Here is an 11,030-nt window from a genome sequence, read left to right on the forward strand (position 1 = left end):
AGTTCTGCTTGTAACTACTGATCCAGCAGGACAGTAGGGGTAGTAGTCAGTATAGGAGGGTCCATGTTTACACTACAAAGGAATTGACACTAAACTAAAAGGGGTAATGAATAGAAGAAGGGTGGCAGAAGTTTAAAAGGGTTTAGAAAGTTTAAAATTTAAAAATGTAAAAGGGTCAGGACAAAGGAAAGAGATTAACACAATAGTGAGTACTAATGCCTGAAACATAGGAGAGTTGTAGGGTGGTAATGAGTAGTCTTGATCTGATGTCAGTGACAGTGTAGAGAGGACCTGAAGGCTCAGTAAGGGGACCCAGGCTACAACTATCCTACACAACAGAAATACAGAACACAAGTACTAGAATATAGTCAGAACTTACAGAACAGGCAGAGAGAGAGAGTGAGACAAGAGTAGAGTATATAGAGTGAGCCTAAGAGTACAGGACTACCTAGAGTAGACAAGATCAAGACTACAGGACCAGTCTGATCTTGTATGCTTATATATACTAAACTACATAAGAGTACTCAGAGAGTATGAGCTACTAAGAATGATAAGCTATGAAGAATGAAAGAAAGGAATGTCAAAGATAAAGGTACAAAGAATGAAGGGATGGACAAAGGGTAAGAGACTATAGAATAAACAGAGAATGAAGGAGTAGTCAAAGGAATGGAATAATGAAGTAAGGAAGGGTAGTAGTAAGAGTCAGTACACATATAGTCTATAGACAGTACCCCTGAGGGACAGAAGTCCTGAGTTCTGGTACAGAAGGGTGCAGAACCCTTAGAACTGAAGGTAAGAGAGTAGAGGATCATAACAAAGGTGTTAGGATTATAGGATTAGACCTATTTCATTTTCTTCATATCTCTGTCAGTTTTGTGAAAAACTAACATTATTACTGGATTTTTATAATCCTTAATATCTTATTTATTATTCTACAAAGTTTTATAGAGATTGTCTTAGTATTAAGTACAGGAGAGAGGTACAGAGACATAAGGTAGTGTATACAATCATAATGTAGCTAATCCATTTCTTGCTTAATATAGTAACTTGTGCCTCTTTTGTATAATAGTCTCTTAGTCTATATTCTCTAATATACAATACTCTGTTAATTCTTCCTAGCCTCTAATGTGCCTGTTAGCTTTGTAATATTTGTTCTTATTATTTCTTTAATCTTATTCTCAAGTTTCATTCTTTACTTTACTCTTGTTATTTAGTTATTATAAAAAGCAGTCTGTAGATACAGTAGTTCCTTAGTTTTTTGACTCTTCTTATATTCCTACTTGTTCTCCTAGCATAAATCCTAGCTGGTAGCTTTAGGAATATAGTTGGATTAAGGGTTACAAGTCTACATTTGTAGTTTAAGAGTGTTATTAATTTAGAGAACACATCTCCTCTAATATAAGAGTTAAAAAACTTATCTTTATCTTAATACTACTCTTAGTCTAAGCTACTACTTAATCAATATCCTCTCTATCTGATCCAACTCTCCTTTGAGTCTGAACTACTGTTTGATTTGTTTCCTACATATAGTTAGAGCTACTACTCAACTTTCCCTAACTTAAGCTACTATTCAGTTATTTCTCCTACTCAATCTGCTTAATCTGCTCAATCTGCCCAATCTGCCCAATCTGAGCTACTACTTGATTAGTTTGCTTAAGCTGAGCTACTACTTGTTTAAGTATTCCTCACTCCCTTTATAAACATACCTTTACTTTCTTAAAGAACTATTAAACTAATTTACTATACTATTAATTCTATATTGTCCCTTACTCATTTGTTACTTCATTTTCTATTATTTTATACTCTACTCTTAAAGTCAAATCACTACCATCCTTTGCTCTCTTTCACTCTTTTGAGTTTGTGTGTTGTATTTACAATTTGTATAGCTACACTCTTTTCTAAACACTTTTTAACCTACTACTTGTAAAGCTTAATCTCTAGCCTTTGTTCACTAGTTGACTAGAGTCTCTCTCAAGTAGTAACACCTTTAGGGACCTTATAGTCTAAAAATCCAGTATTGTCTTACAGTTATTTAGTATTATTGAATAAGAGTCACTAGATTGTACTTAGAACAGAGTATATATAAGTAGCTTAAGAGTTTAAAACTAAAAGATCAAAGTTGTCTAGACAGTAAACTAGTTGAAGGAACAGTTCCTAGGACTTAAACATTGTTCATAATCATTCACACTAGCCTCTAACAAAGACCTAGACGTTTTGGAGCTTACTTAAGCATTTGAAAAAGTATTTAGTACTTTAGAAGTTGATTCATTAGAGCTAGTCTTAAGAACAATGTCAAATCCTTTAGGAAACTCTCCTACACTCTCTTACAAGCCTGTACAGCCCTAGTAAAGTGTATATATACACTTAGACATGAATTCAGTCTCTTAATTGATTACAGAAGCTACTAGTCAAGCTGTTACTATAGTAATACACTATACTCCTACTAGAAACCTAGGAAAGATTACTGTTACTCCTAAAGAGTACAAAGGAGGTAAGGATTATTAGGACTTTAAAAGAGAATGTCTACTGTATATCCTAACTAATAAAAGAGCCTTCTATAACAATAAAAAGAAGATACTCTTTGTACTTTCTTATCTAAAGGAAGGAACAGTTACTATATAAGTAGAAAATTGGGTTACTCAAAACACAGACATTGATAGTAAAATTCTTTACACACAATTGTTCTAAGAGTTTATAGAATAATTAGGACAATCATTTAATGACCCTAGTAAGAAAGAAACTACTATCTAGAAGCTCAGACAACTCAAGTAAGGAAATTGCTCTGTAAATGTCTTTTTCCAACAGTTTGAGATTCTTAAAACTGAAGCTAGACTGAGTAGTAAAGTATATGACTCTATGTTAATTAATTTACTTTAGTATACTCTTAATCCTAAAGTACTTTGTTAGTTAATGTGTTTATTACTAGTCCTAAGTACTTATAATGAATGGAAAAAGTATACAATTCAGATTAACAACAATTAAACTTAACTTAGAGAGACTCTTACATACAGGGGACTCTCTAGTAGTCAATCTGACAATTGTCTACACTTTAATCTTCCTAACAAGGCTTACAACTCTCCTTAATCCAATCCTACTATGTATTTTAAAGCTTCAAATACACAGACAAATTCTTAACCAACCTTACATCCTTTCAGGTTGACTCCTAATAGAAAAACATTCTTAGGAGCTAGAGAACCAATAAACATCTCAATTAACAATACTAAGAAAAATTGAGCTTGTTACATTTGTAGAGAGATTAGTCACTTTGTCAGAGTTTGTCCTTCTTAGTATTAAAGAGTTAGAATGATTCTTAGAGTTATAGGACCTAAGGAAAGGTTTGCTTTTGTAGAGGCAATACAGGAATTAAAGGAAGGGGACTTTATAAATAAAGAATCAGACAAGGAACAGATTAAGAAAGAGGAGTCTTTTGTCAATCCTTAAGTATAAACACTGTATTATTTAAGGAAGAGTTAGAACAAAGTTATTGTTATGTAAATAATTAATACTAGACATCTGAATCAAATATAAACAATTATTGTTTGTACTATAACACTCTAAACAGTAAAGACTTTTATTTCTTCAATAAACCTATTAATTCTAAAGTCTGTAAAGAGGTAGAAGGTGTAGGAACAGTTTTAAACATCCCTTATAGACTTGTAGGCTTAGTTTCTCCTAGGGAAGCTTTGTACATTTACTCTAGCACTAGAAGGTAACTGGATATTTCTTAACAATTAAAACAGATTATAGAGTCATTAATACACATACTCTAATTGATTCAGAGTGTACTAGATTATACATAGATACAGGTTTTGTTAAGAACAACAAGTTAACAATATATCCTTTTAAGAATCCCTTCTCAGTCTTTAATACTAATAGTACAAGTAATGATAGAGGTCTCCTAAAGGACTATGTTAAAGTAGAACTCTCTGTTAAAGTACATACAGAGACAATTTGTCTAGTAGTCACTATATTAGTATTAAGTAATATCTTTCTAGGATATGATTAGTTAAACAAGTATAATCTGGAAATTGATTAGAGACAAAGTATTGTGTCCTTTACTAAATGTTCAGACAGTTGTTCTATGTTTTTGAATGAACTAGAGGTGTATTCAGATGTCTCAGAGTACTTAAGGAGAACTAATAATAATTATACCCTGGTTTTTATGATCCCTTATTATCTTAAAGTATACAAGAATGTATTTAGTAAAGAATCCTTTGAGCAATTACTAGAGTATTAATCTTAGGACTATACTATTAATCTAAAGCTAGATTTTAAGGTTACAGATTGTAAAGTGTACCCTCTAGCTCTCAGAGAACAAGATGTGCTCAAGGATTTTATTTCTGAGAATCTAGCTTCAGAAAGGATTCAATATTCAAAGTCCCTTATAGTATTACCTTTCTTCTTTATTAAGAAGGAGGATGGATCTTTAAGACTGATCCAAGATTACAGAAAGCTTAATAAAGGTACTATTAAGAACAAGTACCCTCTACCTTTAATTCAAGAGCTTCTGGATAAGGTTAAAGATTCTAAGTACTTTACAAAGCTTAATATACACTAGGGATACTATAATATTTGAATCAGAGAGGGTAATGAGTAGAAGGCAGCTTTTAGAACAAATCTAGGATTGTTTAAGCTTACAGTCATGTTCTTTAGTCTCACAAATGCTCCTACTACATTCTAGGGCTTTGTAAACAATATTTTTAGTGAATTAATTAATAAGGGATCAGTTATTGTCTATCTAGACAATATTCTCATCTATTCTAAAGATATTAAAGAGTATAAACACTTAGTTTAAAGGGTTTTTACAATTCTACAAGAGAATCACTTGTTCCTTAAGCTCTAGAAGTGTGAATTTGAAAGATCTACTACTAAGTATCTTGGACATATTATTAGGAACAATAAGATTCAAATGCACCTGAAAAAAGTAAAGCTTATTAATGAATGGTCAGAACTAAAGAACTTGAAGAAATTACAACAGTTTACTAGTTTCTGTAACTAGTATTAAAGATTCATTAAGGACTATAGCAAAATAGCTTGTCCACTCACTAAACTAATTAGGAAGGTTCTATTTACTTGGCAAAATGAGTAAAGAGAGACTATGAAAGAGTTTAAAAGACAATTAAGCTTACAGTCTGTCCTTACAATTTTAAATAAGTATAATCTCTTTAGAGTAGAAGCCAATTTGTCTAATTACACACTTGGAGCAGTCCTTTCTCAAAAGCAAAATAGTGTATAGTGTCCTATAGTATTCAGATCTCAATCTCTAAACCCTATAGAGTAAAATTATAAGATTTATAATAAAGAAATGCTTACTATTATTAAAGCTATTAAGAACTAGTGCTAGTACTTGTTAGAAGCAAGGCAAACCTTTAAAGTATAGTATGACTATACTAATTTGACATACTTTAAGGCTCCATACAAGTTAAACTACAGATAGGCTTGCTAGAGAACAGAACTGACAGACTATAACTTTATTTTAATGTATAAACCTGGAAAAATACTTGTAAAAGCAGATACACTGTCTAGAAGTCCTCAATTTAATAAAGAAGAGTATAATAACAAAGATGTTACCTTTATTAAAGACTCCTAGTTAAGAGGAATAGTGTATATAGGTAGTAAAGTCATTCTGTAAAAGATCTAGAATACTTAGTAGGAATTATTAGATAAAAGAGAGGAGTACTCAGCTAGTATACTTATTAGAGATGACTATATGTACAGGAATTCAAAGATATATGTTCTATTAGACCTTGTACTAATAGTTCTGAAGGAATATCATGATTCCCTGCTTGTAGAACATTTAGAGTATAGGAAGATGCTTGAAATGATTCAGAGAGAGTTCTAGTAGCCACAGATGAGAACAAACACTAAGAAGTATGTTTAAAGTTGTAATAAATACTAAAGAACAAAATCCCTACACACTACAAGACAAAAGGCATTACATTCTCATAATACACTTGCTAGACCTTAGTAGGTAATATCTGTTAATTTAATTAGTGAATTGTCTGAGTCTAAGGAATTTAACACTATTTGTGTTATTATGAATTGTTTCTCTAAGTAAATACATACTCTTCCAACTACTACAAAGGTTACAGCTAAAGGAATAGTTAGACTGTACAGGGATCAAGTCTTTAGACTCTATAGATTACTCAAGAAGATTATATATGACAGAGGACTGTAATTTAATACTAAATTTATAAGAGAACTTTACAAAGCTCTTTATATTAAAGGGAATCCCTCTACAGTATATTATCCTCAAACTAATAGTTAAACTGAGTGTATTAATTAAGAGATAGAACAGTATCTCTGCTTGTATGTTAACTATAAACAGTCAGACTGGACAGAATGGATTTTTATAGCTAAGTTTGTATATAACAATCTAGAACACTCTATTACAAAGTTCTCTCTGTTCTATATTAACTCTAGAAGACACTCTATAAGCTTTGGATCAGTTTTAACTAAGACTAGTACATATTCAGTTAAACAATAAGCTAAGTGTTACAGTTCTCTACTCTTACACCTTCAGTTCTGAGGGTTCTGCACCCTTCTGTACTAGAACTCAGGACTTCTGTCTCTTAAGAGTACTGTTTATAGACTATATGTAGGCTGACTCTTACTACTACCCCTCCTTACTTTATTATTCTGTTCCTTTGACCACCCCTTCATTCTTTGTTCATTCTATAGTCTCTTACCCTTTGTCTATTCCTTCATTCTTTGTACCTTTATCTTTGACCTTCCTTTCTTTCATTCTTTATAGCTCATTATTCTTAGTAGCTCACTATTCTCTAAGTACTCTTGTGTAGTTTAGTATATATAGGTGTACAAGATCAGACTAGTCCTATAGTCTTAATCTTGTCTACTCTAGGTAGTCCTATACTCTTAGGCTCACTCTATATACTCTACTCTTGTCTCACTCACTCTCTCTGTCTGTTTTACAAGTTCTAACTATGTTCTAGTACTTGTATTCTGTATTTCTGTTGTGTAAGATAGTTGTAGCCTGAGTCTCCTTACTGAGCCTTCAGGTCCTCTCTACACTGTTACTAACATCAGATTAAGACTACCTATTACCACCCTACAACTCTCTTATGTTTCAGGCATTAGTATGTACTGTTGTGTTAATCTCTTTTCTTTGTCCTAACCCTTTTACATTTTTAAATTTTAAACTTTCTAAACCCTTTTAAACTTTTGCCACCCTTCTTCTATTCATTACCCCTTTTAGTTTAGTGTTGATTCCTTTGTAGTATAAACATGAACCCTTCTAAGCCAACTGCCACCCCTACTGTTCTACCAGATTAGTAGTTACAAGTAGACCTAGCTTAATATGTATAGACCTTTATTTAAGAGGCTTTTACTAACTACATACTTACAGTCTAGTTATAACCTATTCTAATTGTTCTAGAAGTTACAACCTGTTCTAGAAAGAAAGTGTATGTAGCCTGTCCTTAGACTTTAATAGACAGTACTTTAAGGACTTCTAGTACTAAGTCAAACTATACATAACTACTACTTTAACTAATCTATCCTTAAATCTTAATTATGTCCTATTTGTTCTCTCCTTTATGAAGGAAGGCAACACAGCCACCTAGGCTCAGAACTGGATTGAAGGCTATTGGATTAGAAGTCTGATCTGACTTTAGAACAATAAGTTATATTCAGAATTTATAGAGTAGCTCTGTACTTCCTTTATCAATCTGAATAAGAAGTATAATACACAGAACAAGCTTGTGTCTCTGTAACAGGACAAACATTCTACTAATACCTTCTTTCAGGAGTTCAATATCCTGGCTCAGAAGGTAGGATTTGTACTCAGGTTTGATAATGTTCTTATTAGAATACTTGAAAAAGCTCTCTACCTAGAATTAGTTAATAAGATTCTTAGAATAATACTAGAACTAATTACTTATACTGATTAGAAGACTTGTACCATTTCCTTCAACCAAGCTACAACTCAGATGTGTCAAGTCTGTGTAGAACACTTACACATACATTCAACTCTAACAGTTCCAAGTTCTCAGATTAATCTGCCTGTAACTTACAATCAATCTGTTCTAATAGACATTAGAGAAGCCTGAACGTAAGGAGTATACTTTGCCTACAGGAAGTCAGGGCACTAAATTAAGGACTGTCTATAGAAGTAACAGTATATCTGTCAGGTCATTAGAGTAATAATGAGTAATGAGTAGGATTTGTAGTAAGAAGCCTTTTTTACAAATCTGGAAGTCATCTTAGAACTTCTAGACTCTAACTACACACTTTAGGATTTTGTAGAGGCCTAACAGTAAATGTAGTACTAAAGAGCTATGACTCAGATTTTTCAACAGCCACTTTTGATTCAATAAATACTGTAGGATTAGGAGTAAATAAAGTAAATAAAGTAAGAAAAGTAGAAAAGGTAGAAAAAGTAGAAAAAGTAAATTAAGAAAATTATTTATTAAAAAGGAAAAAGTTAAAAACAAAAGTAGATAGTTCTCTTATTTATTCTGATTCTTTTGATTCTTCTCTTTACACTTCATCTGAGTTTAAATCTGTACAATCTAACCTACTACTTCTATATTCTAAGAACTCAGAACATTTAGAATACTACCTAGCCCTGTTTACTACTCAGTAGTTTGTTTATAGTATTAAGTAGGGATAGTCTCAGCTGAGTTTACAGTTGAGAACATAAGTCTGTCCTTGTTGAAAGAGAGAGGTTAATAAGGAAATGTTAGTGTATATACTTACTCTCTTAGACAACAAGACTGTACAAGCTGTACATTCTCTTTAGAACAAGTAGCAATTTATTAGAGAATGTTCTAGACACTAGCTCTAAGTCCCTGTCCTCTTGACTCTCTTCTTAGGATCCTCTCAGATCTGAATAATGACTCTAGTAGACAGTAAATACACTAGTTTGTATATTAATAAGGCCTTTGTGTAGGAACACTACCTTTCTACTTAACACATTCTACTTCTGATCCTAGTATATAATACAGACAGAACTCTGAACTAGAATAGTTAGATTACTGAGTTTGTCCAACTATAGATGACCATTTAGAATTATGAGGAAAGTATTGAGTTCAGAGTTACTAATTTTAGAAAGACAGACATCTTTATTAGATTTGAATGGCTCAAGGCTTACAATCCTACTATTGACTAGTTAGAGTAGACACTTATATTTAATCAGTGTCTCAAGTCTTACAACTATCTTACACTACTGTCCTAAGTGAATGTAGACACTTCTAATATTACTAACAGTTCTAATAAAGGTGACTAGTTGTTCTTCTTCAACTAGAATAGATATGTGGACACATATTCTAGTTAAGATAGAATAATGTTAATCTAAAGAATGTCTGAGACAGAACCAGTCTGAAACCCTCTTAAAACAACTCTACTCTAGAATGTATATAGACCCAGCCTACCAGATTTTGTCTAAGAGTTCTCTAAAGTCTTTAGTAAAGAGGAATTTGACCAGCTTTCTGAATGTTACTTCTAAGACTATATAATTAAGTTGACTAAGGGTTTCTAACCTAAGGATTGTAAGGTCTATTTACTCAACAGAGATGAGTAGGAGGTGCTTGATGAGTTCCTTTAGGAAAATCTTCAGAACAGTCAGATCTGACCCTTAAAGTCCTCTATAGTCTCTCCTTTCTTCTTTGTTAAAAAGAAAGATAGAAAGCTCTATCTAGTCTAGGATTATTGTTGCCTTAATAAGGGTACTGTTAAAAACAAGTATTTGCTCCCCCTGATTCAGGAGCTCATTAATAAGACACATACATTCAGGGTTTTCACTAAGTTGAACATTTGATAGAGGTATAATAACATTTGGATCTAAGACAGAGATAAGTAGAAGACTGTATTCTGAACTAATTGTAGACTGTACAAACTGACTATAATGTTCTTCAGACTAACTAACTTGCCTACAATGTTCTAGTTATTCATGAATCACATTCTTACAGATCTGATTAACTCAGAGTATGTTAGTGTGTATCTGGACAACATTCTGATCTTTATCTAAACAGTTGAGTACTATTACTAACTAATCTAAGTAGTTCTATAGTAGTTCTAAAATAATAAACTGTTCCTCTAAGAAGTAAAGTGTTCTTTTGTGTAGGAGTTAGTGGATTATCTAAGCTTTATGATTGGTAGAGAAGAGGTCTGTATGAATCTAGCAAAGGTAACTACAGTTTAGAACTGGTTACAACCTTAGAACCTAAAACAGGTCTAAGTGTTCCTTAGGTTTGTAAACTACTACTAACACTTTATTTAAGACTTTAGTTGTTAGGAATTGTAAAATACAGTAACTAAGTTTGGAAAAGCTTAACTCAAGACTTGGAACCAAGTAGTTTATATACAAAACCCTATTAGTTACAAGTTTAGAGATTGGCCAGATCAACTAGACTACCTTTGTTGTCCTGCTTAGTAAGAACTCCAGCTCAGCATTATTAACCTCTAATCATTACTAATGGGTGATCAATCTATTAGTAGAGAGAGGGGACAGGAAGGAGTAGGTACTAAGTCAGTTAGGAAAAGGTAACAAAACCTGAGGACAAGGTCTTTATCTCTCTAAGGTTAAACACATACTCTAGTACAGTATTACTTAATAACCTCAACTAAAGACAAGTCATTTAGAATGCTTGTATAGAGAGGGGATCTGGAAAGAGTATAGTGTTTAGAGTAAGAAGTATAAAGGAAAAGACTAGGAGAAAACCTGAAGAGATAAAAGGAAAATATTATACTTACTTAGGGAGAAACTACATAGTTAGCTAGGAATGCTTTGTACAAAGACAAAGGACCATTAAAGCTAGTAAAGAGCCAGAGCCAATACTCTAAAGCTCTATACTTAAGGAGGACTAGTACTAGTGAAGGAAAGGGAACTGAGAGCTCTAAGGAGAGACTATAGGAAAGTAGTCTCCTTTATACACTTTACCTATATAGATGAGAAAGTAATGAAGTCATAAACATGAGGACTATATAAGGACAACATGAGGAATACATGAGACAATTTAGAACTTTGGTTGTAAGTTTTATGATTGAATACAGAAGTACAAAGATAAGGC

This window comes from Fomitiporia mediterranea (genome assembly GCF_000271605.1).
Source record: "Fomitiporia mediterranea MF3/22 unplaced genomic scaffold FOMMEscaffold_10, whole genome shotgun sequence".
Taxonomy (NCBI): Eukaryota; Fungi; Basidiomycota; class Agaricomycetes; order Hymenochaetales; family Hymenochaetaceae; genus Fomitiporia; species Fomitiporia mediterranea.